Source organism: Nipponia nippon, unplaced genomic scaffold (genome assembly GCF_047370975.1).
Source record: "Nipponia nippon isolate SJK-2023a ecotype South Korea unplaced genomic scaffold, ASM4737097v1 scaffold_7, whole genome shotgun sequence".
Lineage (NCBI taxonomy): Eukaryota > Metazoa > Chordata > Aves > Pelecaniformes > Threskiornithidae > Nipponia > Nipponia nippon.
In genome coordinates this window covers 6,120,453-6,138,001 of record NW_028262391.1, presented here as the reverse complement: position 1 = coordinate 6,138,001, position 17,549 = coordinate 6,120,453, and the positions used below count along the sequence as shown (strand labels likewise).

The following is a 17,549-nucleotide window of genomic DNA, read 5'->3' as shown; positions in this document are numbered from 1 at the left end:
GAAGTCAGGTTGGTAGAGAGCAGTCCATCAAAAGTGACAGAGCTTTTTAAATACTTTTTGAAAAGCAATTATTCTACACAGAAATGAAGGACTACTGGACTGTCCAGAGTCATTCCTTCTGCGTTCCTCGTTTGGTTTACAGGAACCCCAGTGCCTGTTCTTCCCTCTGGGCTCATCGACCCAGCCCTGTTTTGGGTGAGAGAAATGAGGGAAGACCATTTCTTGAATCAGAGAAACTCTAGGAACATGGATAAAGAAGCAAAAGAAATAAAAGCAGGGCAGGTGGTGCAAAGTAGGGCTGGGATGACCTGGAATGAGCCCAGAGTATCAAGACCTAATTTGTCCATTATTTGTAAGTGAGGTGGTAATTCAGCACCGTCACTAGATGGTCTACTAACGCAGCCTCTTTGCATGGCACTGAGACAGGAGGAACTAGGTACCCAGACTCTCTTTTTTTCTGATTTCTTTCTCACTGCAGCTTTGCACCAGTATTTCCCTCTGCTAGCTAAGAAGTAACCTGCTTTGGCTCGAGGTGGGAGGCAACCGCATTCCCTGTCCACAACACGCACCCATGTGAACAAATACACACACCTCTCAGTAGAAACATCTTTGGATAATTTTTCTCTTCAGAAAGCTGCTTTGTGTAATTCCATATTGACTGAAAGGATTTTCAGGGGAAAATACAACCAAATTAAAATCAGCCACTTTAAAAACATGGAACGAATATCCTGCCCGAGAAAAATGGGTGTAGAAAGGGAAGAAAAGCTTTTCTAAAGGTTTTACAACTGGAAAAGGCTGGGAAGCTTATTTTTTTCAGAATTCTTAGAAATGCAATGATTTACTGCTATTGCTCACTAAAACAAGTATGCTAGTTATGGTAGAAGTGCAGAGATTGAAAAGATGAGGAGCCCAGGGAGCCTGGGGCAGTCTGACAGACCAGTCTGACTTCTCCAGGGTCCAAAGACCTGAACACAAATGCTGACTGTCCGGAAGCAAATGTATAAAATGAGATTAATCCCAGGAGGAAGAATGCAAAGATTTAGCTAAGCACTACTGCAGGATCACACGTGTTAATCAGCTTAGTTACCTACAGCACTGACCTCACCACTATATCAGCTAAAGATGAACTTCAACGGTGCCACAGCCTGTCTCTTGTTGCTGTAGATGGTCTTGGGGCCAGATGGGAGAGAAAAGGGAGGGGAGAAGGGAAGAAGCTGAGCACAGCTCGTGTGTCATGGGGAAACCAAAGAAGAAGGAATAGCCACTCCTCAGTGCTCGGCTTCAAGCAGCGAGCTGTCAGGCACGTTACATTAATAACTGTAATTTGTAACTGCAAAAGCTCCAGGATATCAGCAGTGCCTTGATGAGCTGTGACCAAGGATTAGCTGCAAACAGCCTCCTCACCCAGGAGGAGCTTCCCCAGCCCAGGAAGCGCACAGCCTCCCCAGCGGAACAGCGCTTTGGAAAGGCACCGTCAAGTGATGGTAAACTTCAGCGTCTGAGTTTTGCTAATCTCATGGCATGACTGCAGTGCAAAGAAAACCACATCTGAAGTATCAACCTTATTGCCAACAGCTATGTGCCAGTGGAGTAGCAGGAAATCAGCTGAGAAGTGTTTGCTCTATTTCTTCTGTTTATAACATGCTTTGCACAAAAGACATCTGACAGCGTTATCAGCTAGAGAGAAATAGCTGCAAACTGCGGTGTAAGTTTAAGTTCATTTATTATGGCTGGATTTTTGATGATTGGAAAATTCCCAGTGGGATCTAGGAGATTCATGCAACTGACACTTAAAACATTTTAATTCCACCTTGATGTCCTGCTAGCACTTTAAAGAGAAAAGTGTACATGCAGTTTCATTCCACACTGCTGCATAATTTTATCTCATTCAGTTTATTCAACCTAATGCTAATTCTCACTCCAATATTACCATACAATTTTAAGGCTGACATTTATTTCTTTGACCATGATAGATTTAGATGACGTCTTTTCCACCTCTGCAGCACTAATTCCCACACCAGTCCCCTTTGCACAAGGGTGATCCCACGTAAGCTGGGTACAAATCATCTCCTTGCATTTGCCTTTCCATGTATCTGTACATATTGTAGAGTCACTCGGTGCCTCCCGGAGTGACACAGAGGTGTCTATATGCCCTCTTTGTGGTTGTCCAAGATGAGATTATTTAGTAGTAAATATAATAGTAAAGTAATGCAATACATTTAACTGCCTATTTATTCTCCTAGAGCACATTTTGCATTTTCAACAATAAAGAGTATAGAAAGGACCAACAACATGCCTTTTTTAGCCATCAGCAATTAGTTAATTCTCTTTTGGGGTTCCCACAGAGGAGGACCCCCAGTTTCCTGCTTAACATCTTTTGTCCATCCTCTGTGTGCAGCTCAAAGCATAGGGCAAGATAGGTCTAGCAGCCTCTTCCAGGCTTTGGGTGCAATTCAGTTCATTTTCCCAGAACAGCGCTTTGGGATTTGCATGGCTGACTGCAGTGCTGAACACCCTGCAGCCATTTTGGTCCGGCGCCAGCAGCAATCTCTGCAGGACCAGCAGCCACACAGGGGACAGAGCAGAGTTCAGGACAAAGGACACCAAAGAACCCGGAGCCCCCCGCCGCTGAGCCGGTGGGTCCAGCTGGTGCTGCTCTCATCGTTTGCCCGTTAAAATGTCAGACCGATGATGTTGGCAGCAACTTAACTCGGAAATGGGGGGGGAAAGGCGCATGTATTTGTTTATTTACTCTAACCTCCCTGTCTGATCAAATCGACGCTTCCACCTCTCCCGCTTTTAACACTCTTTTACCTGAAAAGGAAGCAGAAAAGACCAACCTCAAAAGCTGATTTTCCCGTCTTGCTGCTTCTTTCTTTGAACAAAAGAGCTTTCTCAGGCCAAGAACTGACTACCAAGTAGTCAAACTACTTATATCCGCAATTGCTGGTTTACCTGCTGTCAGATAAGCATCAGGTTAAGGAGCCAGGAACATCACATGACTCAAAAGATATGCTACTTTTTAAATATAAATAATGTACTGAAGTAATGACACTTTGGCAAACAACTGAAGGAAACGCACACATTTCTGCTCAGCTTTGTTTACACATCTGTGCATTTCCCACTTTGCTGAGACCTTTGCCTATTATAGTGTATTTTTATAGTTGCTGATAGGACTGGAGTTTTTCGTTTGCTTTGAAATTCTTTCCAAGATCCAAAACAAGTACCTGTAGACTTCATTTTTTTTCTTTAACTTTTTGCAGTTTTAATTCACAGGGCCGATTTGTCATTTGAGTGGAATGTGCTAGATTCCACATTGCTTTTATTAGAACGAAAGAAGCATTAAAATCTGGTGTCACGTTGGGGTAGCCATCCAGCTCATTTACTCGATTTTCATATCTGCTCTTACTTGGCTGTATGATTGTGGGATGTCAGTTCAGTGCTCAGGACTGAGAAAGGGCTCTGCGTTCTGATCAGCCAGCTGCTGTGGCACTGGACTACTTTCTTTTCCACTTCCAGTTTTCTGATGAGAAAGAAAACACTTGGTTTTGGTTCTCTTGGGTTTTTTTAAACTAGTATTTTCTGTGAGTATTTTAATGGAATAAAACCCCCAAATTTTACTCCAGAAATAAAATGTTTGAAAAATAATTCAAGTTGAAGAGCCTCTACTCTTCAGTTCTCAGCAAATCTGCAACCTTGTCACTTGATTGTATCCTCAGTATTTGCCACCTGCATCATAAACTCTTAAGTCTGAGCCATTTATGTCCTGAGTTTTGGCCATCTAAAACAACACAAGGAAGTTAAGCTGGAGATAACATTTGTCCTACTCCAACTGCTCACACAATCATTCCCAGGTTAAAGAGCAGGTTGCTATTATGCTCTTGAATCATGAAGTGAAACATTAAACATCTTAAAAAGGTTCAAATGTGACCATATCCTAAGCTGCAGAGAAAGACTGCAGCCACTTTTTCTTCAGTGACAAACTACAAATGGGTGCTTGTAGCAGAAGAACGCACAGCCATACCAGAACCATGTTTAGCTAATTAGGCTAATGCTAATGATTAACTGGTAACACCAGAACTCATGGTGGTAACAGGTGATATGGGTGATACAGAGTATGAGCCTTTTGAAGGAGAGGGTTGCTGGGACCTAGGTGGGTTTTCCAGGTGCCACTAACTGGTTTTCCAGGTTTAGACCTGTGCTGCCAGGTCTTCATTGGCACCTGTTGTTCTGGGACCCTTCATGCAGCATAGTTAAAGCAGACAGGGCTTTCTCTGTCATTGCAAGCTTGTGCCTTGCTGTAGCAAGCAGACCTGCATCCTAAACACAGTGTTTTTCTGCTTGGATTCTGCCTATGCCCACCCATGATATTTTCTGCTCAAGAATGATCCTGTTCAATACCAGCATATCCAATGAGGATTTTTTTTATTTACAGGTATGTATATTTAAGATGTAAAAATACAGATGTGTGTTTAGCTTTCAGTGATCCTGTGCTGAAAAGAGCTAAGGGACACCAAAGGACTCTTGCATGAGCAGAGTCCTGGGTGAAGCTGATGAGTGCAGCAGGCATGTTATTGCCAAGCAAAGAGATGAGCATGCTTTCAGAGGAAAGCTGGTCCAGGGTAAATGGTTTTTAGGATGACAAACTCATTAGGAAACCAGATTGGAGTTTCTGAGTTGGGGTTTCTGTTTATTTCTACAGTATTTGAAAAAAACATGGCTTGGTTTATGTAATTTGTAAATAAATATTATTGTACCTAAGAAATACTTCACTTATGCCAACAGTGTATTATTTTATAGAAGCAGACTGGTGGAGTTACTTATTTTGATTATTACTCTGTGAAAAACATTCACTGAAACCTATGGATATTAGACTTATTCTATGAACATTTAGGTATCTCTGGCTTTCAGTATTGTAATTTGGAAATATAATCTACACACACTTCACAAGACTCTACTGGCACTTTTGACCCTTGACCTGTTTATATAGTAATTATTAACTAGCTTAATTCTGAGAACTGTGTTCACGTTATGTTTTTACACAAGATATTTTGGCATGATAAAACAATGCCTATTACAAGTCAAGGTTGTTTTTGTGTAACCAAAACAACCACATTAATTCTAAATTCAGTGTAAACAAGAAGCAGAATAAATGTTTTCCAAGTAGAAGAACAAACCTGGCAAGGAATAAAACATGTTCATGTTTTTAAATGCATAATACAAGTGTGCAGAAATACAGAATCTCAGTTTTGAAGAATGTCAGAACATTTTACAGTCTATGGTTTATGTATTTTTTTTCCTTTCATTTTAAGTTAATTCTTTATTTTAACCAGCCTTAATCTGTTTAACTTCAGATATTTATAATTTGTGCATATATCCAAGCCTGAATTTTATTTGAGTCTGAATTGGGACTGATTCTGAATGTCTTTTCAGACAAGTGCAAATTGGAGCAGTCCCTGACTGAATTTACCTGAGGATAAACTACAAGCACAGAAACCCCCCACTACTAACTTAATTTGACTCACATAATATCAAGACTCCATCGATGCCAAGGATACTATCATAGTTTGTGTAAGGATCAGAAGATTTATTGGTTTTAATAACTTACTATTAGAGGATTTTTCACATCTGTGCTTCCTTGACTTCAAGTCAAGAAAGTAATCTCCTAACTGTACTTGGATAAACCAAATACATTCAGTTTCATAACTTTCTCTCTTTAAAATAGGTTTTCCAGACATCCTACCATCCTTTTTCTGAACACTTCCAATTTTCATTATCAGTTTGGAAATTAGGCTGCAGAATTAAACAGATCGTTCCAATAATTGTCTCGCCAATGCTGCATGGATGTGTACCACCACTTCCCTGCTTTTTCTTCTTTCTGTCCTGCTCATGCCTTCAGGTGTTGTGTCCTTGCTCTTTCTTGCATCATTGTACTAATACTTTATATTCAGCTTGTTATCTATGATCCTTGTTTCTGCAGTGCAGGATATGTCAATTTTCTAAGCACAGATATATGACATTGCAGATGTACAAAATATGGTTTTTTATATTAAAATATGTGATTTACACTTAGACATGGCAAGCCTTCACCCAGTATTTCTTTAACCTGCAGTTCATTTCACATTATTATCAAATCAAGACAGACTCCTGTCAGAAATGGCCAGAAACTATTTTTCAATGTGTTTTACCATAGACTGTAGTAGCGTGTAAAGCCTAAAAATACTCGTTTAATGTTGCCTAAGTCTACTGCTGATCATTAAAAATGGTACTAGTGTGAAGTCCTATACTTTAACACATACTGAAATATGACATGGTATAGATCCTCCGCTAGTGTAAATAGTCATGCTGAAACTGAAATGAATGAACTTGGGATCATTGGGATCATTTATACCAAGTAAGATCTGGTATTTCCAAAGTCTGCAAATGTTTATCTGTATTTTAAACTGCCTCTTTCACACTGGAAGAAAAAACTTCCTTATTTGTGATCTAAAATTTGTCTTTGCTTCCTACATTTGGTAGAGAGCTGGGAACTAAAATATAGAGGGTGGAAAAATGGCAGAAATTGCTGAATAAAAATAGCTACGTCCCCTACCATGAACTGTGTTATGGAATAAAAGTCAGCTTTTTACATTTTTCTCTTTGCTTAATATTTTGAGTTGAACTCTTTGCTATGTGAATGAGTGGGCCTGTGCAAACAAACAAATTTACTAATGGTCTTTAGTGTTATCAATAATTTTAGAAACTAAAAACCTAAGAAAAGAATCTGACCAGAGAAGAAAAACCTCAGAAAAGAAGTCTTACATCACCTATAGACAGTATTTCTAGCAGAAGACAGAGCAACCTAAGACAAATCATGGTAAAAAAATGCCTCTGCTAAACAAATCTTTGAGTTACTGCTACAAATATCCCCATTTCCTAACACAGTAAAGCCTTGTTTGCCTCTAAGTAGAGCCAAACAGTTTAAAGATATTGACATGAATACTAGATTTGAGAAAAGATGGAAACCTTAATCAGAGAGAGGTGAAGGTAGAGAGAAGATTATATGATCAAAAGATATGAAGAGTGTTTATTCATTATTAAGAATAATTTATCCTGTGCTATTTCTGCATCTCCTGATGTAGGCTTTAAAACATATGGAACTTGCACAGGAAAAGGCTGGAAGAAGATACTAGTCTTCTTAAGACAGATGTATTTCATAGCGTTGTGGGGAATAGAAAAGATTACTCTCTGCATTTCCATAGCTGGCATTCAGTCTGATTTTTAAAAATCCCAAACCATATGCCTTCCATCTCTTCTCTTATTCAACAGTTTAATATGCTGCATTTCCTGATATTTACATCAAATATCTTTCATCCCTTATAATATATTACCCTTACCTGTTAAAATTGTACTTCCGTATAACAAAAAGAATAATTATTTTCCTTTCTATAAGCTTATGTCCTCAGACACTTGAAAACTGTTATTGCGTTTCTGCTTATTCATTATTCGGCCAAATTATAACTGCTTAATTATCTTCATTTTTCTTCCCACTTCAGTTCTCACAAAAAACCTAAGGTGTTTATTCTGTCTCTTCTCTGATTTCCTTCCAACTTAATATTTTTCTGGGAGAGCATTTGTTATAGTTGCATGCAATGGCCATGACAAGGTTGCAGAAAATCATTGCTTTGTGCCTGCTGTCCATGTCCAAAATCCTCTGAAGTCCACGGCTGAGCTTCCATTGGATGCAAAGGGCACTGGATCCTAAATTTGTATTTTATTTTTTATCGTTCTTGTCACATCCTCCAACTCTCTTATCTGTTACTAGTGTTCCGTTTCCTACATTGATTATTCTAATGGTTTGTCTTCTGATTAGCTATATGTTTTATGTTGATTTTTTTGTTTGCAGTAAAATATTTTTTACTCCATAGATGATTCTTTTTTGGCCGTGCTTCATCTATGTTTCTTATCAGTCCCTTTTTATTTCACTGTCTTTATTGGCATTTCAAATCTTCTAGAATGAGTATAATCTGTGCATTTCATTAAGATCTTATTTATGCCTTTTTTTTGTTTTTCTAAATCATTAATGAAGATATAAAATAAACCCAGACTAACAATCACTATGTGTTACCCCACTGGACATTTCTAACCATCTTGTTGCATGGCTGTTTATCATAATTTTTTTCATTTGTCCTTTAGCCAATATTCAATCTACAAACAATTGTCTCTAGCCAAGCTGACTTGAATTAATTTTTCAATTAAGATTTCATGAGACAGTGTCAAATGCTTCACTAAGATCCAAATATCTGTCAACTCCTACACTGACTTTTTTCCTTTTTTTTTTTTCCCCCCTCCCCCCCCCCCCCCCCCCCCCCCATTTCTCTGTTTACAGCTCATTCTTTCAAGTGCTTCACACAAGGACATCAACAGCTGCTCCATGTGTGGAGCACTTTACAATTGTGTTTGCCAACAGGTATATTTGAATTGCCTATTTGTCTAAGGACCATTTGGCTTAGGGTTTGCAGACCGTGGAAGAGACATCTCTCTGCTTGGCTCTTTGCAGGGTGACTCTGGTGTAAGCTGACGGAGTTACAGGGTTCTTCTAACTAAATCCACACTCAGACTCATAAATCCCTCCGTTATTGTAGTTTACACAGCTTGAAAATATCTTCTGTCCATTCCTCGTCATCATACAAAAAGCAGCAGATGAATTTGTAATTGTATTCACTGATTTTTTTATGTCAATGAGGGAAATTTCTTTCCACCTACAGCCATCGTCTGGCATCCGTGGTGTGTCCAAGCCAGCAAATGCAGGCTTCTAAAACCTGGGGTACTGTTCCCCAAAGGGTTTAAGGACTTGAATTTTGCCAATCTCATTCCTGTACGTTAATCTTCTGTTTTTTCTATTCCTTTCAGAGGCACTAATCATACAAAGCTGCTTATTGTTAATTTAAAAAGTCTTCTCCTGGACATTTTAGACCTACTCTGTGTTTCTCTCACTCAGGGGAGGTAAGGAAAAAATGGTAACCCAACATATTTACATATTATTTAACGTTTAGTTAATTCCTTTCATTCACTGAAAACAGTCATGAAAGTTATTGTTCTTGGCTATATGAACTCAGTGTATCCTGGATCCTCACTCATTACAAAGGAAGTTTTATGTGACGAAAGAGACGGTAGCTTTCTGTGAAGCAGAATGTATTGTTCTTGTCTGAGTCAACAGTAGAAGTAAATCTCCAGCCACTAGGATGGATTTCAAATTAATTCATGGTGACTAATTATAAGGTGTTTCTTCCTTGATGCTTGAAGAATATTACCAGAAAAATGTTTTATAACCCATTCAAACTTCTGCCAATGTAAGGGAACTAATAAGCAAGTTTTTGGAGGACTAAAATGCTGCCTTCTTCCATGAGAAAAATACAGAAGGACCTTCAATGCCCGCTTTTGCGGTAGCCAGAGACTTAGATTAATTGCTGAAGGATTATGTGTTTCTTTTTAAAAATCACATCTGAATCTATGAAAGATTTAAAGAGGCCTTTGAATAATGAAGAAAACTATTGAAATTAAAGAAACACAATGGCTTTTATTTTATTGCAAACATATTTTAAGACTTGACAACAGTCGCAGTGTTCCCCTAATTTTTGCTATAAAAGGGAAGTAAAACAACAGTTTATTGTAGCAATACTTCATACTGCCCTACTTCTGTAAATTGTCTTTAAGCTCTAGGGTAAGGATGGAACATTCATGTTTTTAAATTGGATACAAAAGCAGTTTCTATGCTGTGGCTTCTCTAGCATAAATTGCTACACAGAGACTACCAGATATATCTAAACATACTGATGCTCAGCAAATTATGAACACTTTTTTGCGTTGCTTTACCTGCCATGCTTACAGTTTGTGCTCCTTTTAAATGCTTTCTAATGTTTGGAAGGTATAATGCAGACCTTGAAAATATTTCCTGCTTGTAGGGGGTTGCATAATTCTCCTTGAAACAGAACCAAAACTATCTGAGCTGTCCTAAAGTTTTAAAATGTTTTAGCATAAGTAATTTATAATATAAATTGGCTGACCAGTGTGAACCTGGATCTTACACTGCAATTTTTTTTGAGGACATAATGTTCTACCCACAATAATGGAGAGAAAATAGTACTTATTAAACTTTCATTTGAGAGCGGCAGTGGGTCATGCACTGTGTCACGGAGGTGATGCACTCTCCAGACCCCACAGAGGAGGGACTAAAGGGTGGCCTTGCCTCATACGGTGTTGGACAGGTAATAACAGGCTGATATATTTGGCGTGCCGGCTAGGCAGTGTAATGGCACCACTGTCACCCAGTGGGAGCAGTGTCACTGTCTGGAAAAAAGGTCCTGGGACTGCTCGGAAAGCAGCTGAACATTTTGCAGGTGGTAGGAGGCTGCTCATATCTGTTCAGTATTCCAGATGGCATCTGTAATAATTATATTTAGTGAGACGGCTAGGAAAGGAGCTGTGCCATTAAGAAGCCCTTGCAAAAGCCATTTGAACTGACTGCTGTATTTCGCAGACAAGTACATAATGCGATACTGAGCAATTAGACCTTGAATTAGCAATTAGATATTGAATTGAGTATATCTCTGATGTAGATACCAACTGTCTCTGGAAACTCCTTCCTTGCTTGTACCTTCATTACACTTCCTTTGTTGTTCATTACAGAATAGACTTTCACATTCTCTGTAGGAAGGAAAATACATTTTAATGCTATTAAGTGTTAATGATCAGCTTGTAAGGTCCTATTACTTTTTTATTTATTTATTTTAAGATATTCAGTGCATGAGAGCAAAATGAGCTGCACAACTTCTACAGCAGTGTCGTTGAGAAGTTTGGATGAAATTAGCAGGAGGCTATTTGCAAGAACAGAAATGTAGCTTTTGCATTCACAAAGGGTAGGAAGGCCAGTTGTTAACTGCAAGATTAGTAATGCAATCATCTGATATTTTAAATAATATGAGAGATCTGAAACATGAAAACAAATTAAACCTTGCTATGGATGAGAAAACATTACCTGAGAATATGTATGTATTTAGAGCTTAGCTACAGCAACAGATGCTGCGTCTGAAAAAAGGTATTTACAAAGATGTACAAAGCTGCATCTGCATCTTACCTCCAAATTGCTATAAAACTCACAATAATTACAAATTAACTTTTAAGAGAAGAAATGCGTACACACACAAATAAACAATGTGAAACAATTTTTTCTTGTTTCTGAAATTAACAAATATACTGAGGTTTAATTGGCAATGGTTTATAAGGAGCATAATTTTGAAAGTAATATAGTGTGTTCTTATTTGGTTTTAGTGCTTGGGTACTAGATTTCTTTTTTAATTTCAAACTGATGTTATGAAACCTTGAATTTGTTATAATAGGAAAAATGGCAGTTTTATTTATTGCTGTTTTCTTGCCTTAGAAAAAAAAATGACAAACGTGTCTATCATCCTGTTCAGTTCAGAAGACACAGCAAAATCAGTCTGCAGGGTGCAGCGGAAACTCATTATACTTTTTGAGGTAGCAAACATAGTTTTCATATCTCCGGTCTAGTACCTAGTTTAAAAGTAAACGTTAAATTTACAGCAAAATGTTCAGATTACTGTCTGGATTTTAAGCAACTGCACTTGTTGAGTTCTTTGAAGTCAACTGCAATTTCAGCCCAGTGGGTGGAATTAGATATGTACATTATTCATAGTATTATGTATCATTTTGCTTGCTTTCCAAGGCATCTCCAGCCATTCTTCTTGAATATTAACTTTTGTTTTTGTCAGCTCCAACATTTGCCATTTTCCTAACTGGCCTATAAGATGGAAATGAGAAGGCAATCAAGGTTGATGCTAAATGCAATCAGCCGTCTTCTAAGCAGGACCTGATTTTTTTTTTAACCTACATTTTTAAAATCATATTTTGCTCTGCATAGAAAACTTGGCTGTCCCTGATATTAATACTGTTCAAAAAATTGTTTGCAACAAGACTGAAAGTCTTCAGATATAAGCATACAGTCGTGATATACTGTTAATAATTCGTTTGTCTCTTGGAGTCTCTTTTGTAAAAGACAGAGGAAGAACACTTTTTCTGAACTAGACCTAGAATGCATTGAACGTCAAGGCTGGGCCTGAAAAGGAGGTGGTTGTGGCAGGTGCAGCTTTTATCATCCTCACAAAAGATAAGGGCATACAGGAGCGAAAGGGTGAGGAGATGAGATACCTACAAGTTGGGCTCTAAATATACCACCCTTTAAAAAAAATCCCATTTCTTAAACTGAAGAAAGAAATAAGTCTTATCAAGTGATTTTTCTCCATATTTAAATATCTTATGATGTTCTCTATAAAATAACTTTCCAAAGACTCCAAAGAAGTCTGACAAAACTATATTTCTGTAAGTCCTAAAACTCCTTACAGAGTCCATTCATTTCTAATGCTATCAAAAATACATGAATTATGGGCAGCACCATCAGTACATTAATCTTATTTATGTTAAGAAAATTTGGGCCAAAATAGTATATAAATGGTGTCCTGCAGCAGGTTTTGGTTTTTGGTTGGTTTTTTTTGTTTTTTTTTTTTTGTTTTTGTGGTTTTTTTGGGGTTTTTTTTGTGTTTACATTATTAGAATGATTTCTGCTTGATATTGGATGCACTGCAGAAAAACATGTTCACACAGAACAAACTGCATACTCCATTCGTCTAGAAGATGATAACAACAGGGTAGAAGATATTGTTAGTTTGACCCTTTGTTGGGAATTTTACTAGACAGATGTCCATATCTTTGTGACATTCAGGTATCAAATATATGCTGTTATCTAATCTTGGCTGCTTTTGGGGGATAAAATGGCCAGAATGCAGAGAAATAAGGCTTCATTTGCAGAAAAAAACCTGACTAGGTGATGCTATATCATCACACACTTATCACGAGACAGGCATTTTTCACAAAGCTTGTTGTGAAGAAAAAGAAGATTTATACTTACAAATTTTATTCAGATGCAGATTCCATGAGAGATTAAATGAATATAACAAATGTGGGAATTTCTGTTCATAAAATGATTCATATCTATTTGTCCCTAATGGAACAGGAATTCCCAGAGATTCAGATGATATATTAAAGCTCATTCTTGAGCTACCAAAAGTTAGTTTCCCAGTTCTGGATAACATCTAGATTGTAAAGTGTCCCATGAAACCATGGCAAAATCGGAATTGTCCCTGTCCCTGGACTTCAACTGGAGACAAAGTATCTTCTGATCTCTCTGCAGAATGAGAACTAAATACTGAAGCAAATTTGGCCTCCATAGTTCACAGGAAGATGAATTCTGCATTTTCATGATAGCAGAAGGCACACAGGTGATGCTCAGACTATACCTGGCCATCGATCAGCTGGGAGTGCAGAGACATGGTGAATCTCTGTGAAGTTCTGCTTCCTTCATGTATTGTAGGCAGCTATAAAATTCCTATGCTGTTTTATTTGATGCTTTCTAAATAACATCTAAGAAGCAGTTAGCCCATACAGGTAATTTTATGTTTTACTTTAAATATGCATCATTTTATCTTTCTGTTGTGACATTGATTTATATAGTATGCCAAAAACAGAAAATCTGTATCAAAAGAACAGCAACATTGCACACAAAAGCACTCAGTTCAAGCATTGCTTAACTTGTAAGGCTACCTGTGGGGCTTTAAATTGCCTCACATGTTTTTTTTGCTCTTTGACATTACCTTTCATTACAATATAATACACTATTTTTTTCCACTGTATCCTGCCACCTTCAATTGATACAATTCTCACTACTCTTTAACAAATATAGTCATTAAATATTGCATATAATCCTTGCTTTTTAGCATATGAATTGCTATTATTTATTGCATATTCTTCAAAATGAGGTGGTTATTCCTAAGTAGATGGAGGGAAAATGTCATCATATGAGCTAATTCTAGGTGTTGCCCTTGAAGTGTCATGGCCCATCCTTTGAAGGAAAGCTCCATTCACTTGTAGCATGCCTGTTTGAGCATCTGCAATGCAAGTTAATGTGTTTTCCCTTCAGCAAAAGAGGAACATTTTTGAGAGGTTTTTTTGTCAACATAAAATACATGCTCTTTCACACACACACAGAGAATAGTTTCCTAACTTGGGACATTTGCATGTCTCTGTAGTGGTACATGCAGAGCTGCCCAAACACAGCCAGCTTGGGGTGGCTGGACATATGAGGAACTACAAATTGGGTGTTTCTGCCTCTCAGTCTGCAAGCAATATAACCTGATGAGCAGTTGCAGGGCCTCTACTAGGTGAGGCTCTGTGCACAATACGGACATGGAAAGAGGGAGTCCAATCTCTCCTTTACAAGTTAAAGAAGCACCCGGGATATGGAAAAAAGTTTAATCCCTCCCTTTATCTTGTTTATAACCAGATCCCTGCTTCCCCATTTAATACTCAAGCTACCAGCCTATAACTTGCAGGAGGAGGGGAAAAAAGAACAAAGTACTGTATGACTTGACAGGAGGCTGGAAAGAGGGAAGGATGTGTGCTTTGCTGACAATTTCACATTAGGAAACCTAAGTGGAAAGCTGTTATCTTGTCTGTGAACCTGCCGTGAAGGGTGACATGAATTGGCAGACAGATCGCAGCTATTTGCTAAACAAATAAGAATGCTAAAACTCAGGAATAAGTTGCCCGTTTCTAGTTTTTGTAGAGGTGCATGTTGCAAGGGCTAAATATCTTGTACTTCTCCACACCAGTTTTCTTTAATTAGCCCTTTCTGTAACTTTGTGACGGTTTGGTTTACCTTGTATCTCTACAGATATTTTCTCTATGTTTTTTTTTTTTAAGTCTTTGAAGTTTTGGTAATTATACCTCTGCAAGGTAGTGTTGCTGCCTCCCTTCCCCCTCTCTCCATTCAATCTTTATCTCTACCACCCCTCCCTCCTTTCATCAACTGCAAATTTCCACTTCTCCTCTCCATTTACTCTTGCTCTTCCCAGCTTTCGCCACTCTTTGTTCCTGTTCACCATCTTTATTCTCGATCCATCCCAGGTTCACTATTTCTATATCTCCCTTTGACTCCCATCAGGAATTTCCCACACTTTTAGGGTGAGCAGGAGGACCAGGGAGAGCCTCTTGTTTTGTTTTGTGCCTCTTGCCACAGTGGGCCTGCCAACAAGAAATTACTATTGCAGGAAAAATCCTGATCAAGTGCTGCAGTAGAGTGCTCATTTTGATCACGAGAAGTGTAATTAGTAAATAGGAGGTGAGAGAGGGGACTGCATCGAGAGTGGAAATGAACTGTCAGATGCATTAGCATCTTGTCTAGATTTCTAACAAGTGTCTGTGCGCACACTGGGATTTTTAGAGGCTTGTTATGGAGCCAAATTTGGATTTGGGAGATTTTTATTTTTTTTTTTTTTGAGAGTTTCCCTACGTTAAAAAGAACCATATTACATTAAACAATCCCATGTTAGCTTCCCATGCCTGGAAATACTAACTTAAAGGTCCTAAAATTAGCAATTAGCACCATTCCTGACTAATCTTGCATTAATGCAATATAACTAATTTTGTTCCCTGTGCTGTAGTGCTACATGGCTTCTGGTCAGGAACATAGTTCAGCTGAAACTGGCTCTAAGAAGTACTGAATCATGCGATGCGGGTATCTTTTTATCTATATATTTATATCTGCATCCATATCCACATTTACAACTCATTCCAATGCATAGAAGTGGTGTTTCTTTATAAAATGGCACCAAATACAGTTTTGCCTTTAACTCACAAATGTTTGATGTATTTTAGAAACCAGATGCTCCCCCTGACCCTCAAGTTTCAGCTTGATGTAGAAAATACCCCTTAATGATTTGTTTTGCAATGTTAAAACCAGATGAAAGAAAGTTCTTCCAGTAAAAGATTCTGAGCAACCACAACCGCGCATGACCCATCAAAGAAAATCATAAAGTGCATTTGAACTCTGTGCTACTGTCCGGTGTTTTATTATTACATGTTGTCTTAGTACAGGAAAAATATCTTAGTGTTGCAATTAATAAAAGTCCTTATATAAAAGTAACTAGGTGTCAGCTTCATTTCCAGTTAAGGCTGTCTGTTGATTAAAAACTACTTTACAATGACATTAAGCTGCTAAGAACAAGTCAAAAAAAGCATAAGCCCAAGACACGCACTGTCAGTCCCCATAGATTTAAATTTAATTAAATGAGAAAACTGCAGGACTTCTTTTGTTCACGCTGAAGATTCCCAGAGCTATCCCACAAACGGTATTCAGTTATTGCAAGTCATGAGCCCAGCTTGGAATATTGTTTTATCATTAATGCTGCCAGTCATTCCCCATTAGGTCTAGTATCTAAAATGCTATGCTGCCGCAATGAAAATAAAAGGCCTTGGCCTCGTACTAAATGTGTCCTGAGGATGCAGCCTATGTAATCACACCAGTTTATCCATTTATTAACACAGTAAGCCAGTTGTTTCAGATGTGAAATTCAACACTGAAGTGGTGCTATTTTGAGAGGTGTTGACCACCTGCTCCTGGATGCAATTGAGCCTTTCATTTCATAACACCGAAAGTGTGGTGTTATCTCCCTCTCAAACCAGACCTCCATGGCATGCCCTGGACCCATGGCCCTGTGAAGCAGTGCCCTCTGTCTCAGCCTGCTCTTCCCCCTCTGCGAGTGTCTGCGTTCCCCAGGCAACGTGGAAAAACGCTACACGTACTCCCAGTAAATCTGATATTTTTCCCACAAAGTATGAGAAAGAATCGGACATTGCTTCTTAACCCCCGCAAATAATTTGCTGTCCTTTGAAGTATGGAATTATTCGTCTGACATTTTATCTTGTATATCTACCAGCACCATCAAGTCAAATATAACATCTTTGAGCCTTGTCTTCATTTCTTTTAATTTTAGCTTTCATGTTTGTAGGTTTTCTTTTCTCAAAGATAAATTAGGAGATAAATGAGCCTGCAGACAAAGCTGAGAATATACTATATGATAGCAGTAATGTATGAAGATGAGCAAGCAAATGTCATCAACATCATTGCCAGGTATGTTCTTGTTAATATTTTTTCAGAAAACTGGCTTATAGTGTTGGGGAGAGAAATAAAAAGAGGCCAAGGAGATGAGAAAAAATAGGGGACTCAGAGCTGTACAAACATACCTCCCCAGTGCCTCTTACTTGCTCCAAAAAAGGACATTGTTGCCTTCGTAATTGCTGAATTTTTTACATCAGCCTGGTCTGTGTGTAAGGAGCTGTCCTTTCAAGCAAACACTATGACTTTTTGAGATTAAAAGCCAAACCATGTGTTCATGAATTTTAATGTAAACAAAATCAGCTTTTTTCCAGTTTTTAAGATCTCTTTTTACTTTGTTGTGTGGGGTGCGGGGCAAAGGAGCAAAACAGCCAACGGGTAAGCTGCAGCATGCTGGTACATATGTTTTCATCTCCAGCTGAATCTTATCCTCCATGCTCTAAACAGATCACATTTACAACACAGGGACCTGAGAGACTGAGACCAAATAAGTACCTGGAGCACAGCTTTTCCAAAACACCGCTAATAGAAAAAGCATATG

General features: G+C 38.3%; 1 protein-coding gene and 1 long non-coding RNA gene across 2 annotated transcripts in view; one reads left to right on the top strand and one right to left on the bottom strand.

The window, feature by feature from the left end:
• BCHE (butyrylcholinesterase) overlaps positions 1 to 2,922 on the bottom strand; it is a 57,069-nt gene extending 54,147 nt beyond the window's left edge. Inside the window, exon 1 of the mRNA XM_087740631.1 lies at positions 2,841 to 2,922. The gene's annotated coding sequence lies outside the window, so the exon portion shown is untranslated. The remainder of the gene's footprint in view (positions 1 to 2,840) is intronic.
• Positions 2,923 to 4,138: 1,216 nt separating this feature from the next.
• The window catches only part of LOC148050773 (uncharacterized), a 29,222-nt gene continuing 15,811 nt past the window's right edge, over positions 4,139 to 17,549 (top strand). The window contains exons 1-3 of the long non-coding RNA XR_015700495.1: positions 4,139 to 4,435; positions 8,893 to 8,985; positions 16,902 to 17,023. This is a non-coding gene — a long non-coding RNA (uncharacterized LOC148050773). The remainder of the gene's footprint in view (positions 4,436 to 8,892; positions 8,986 to 16,901; positions 17,024 to 17,549) is intronic.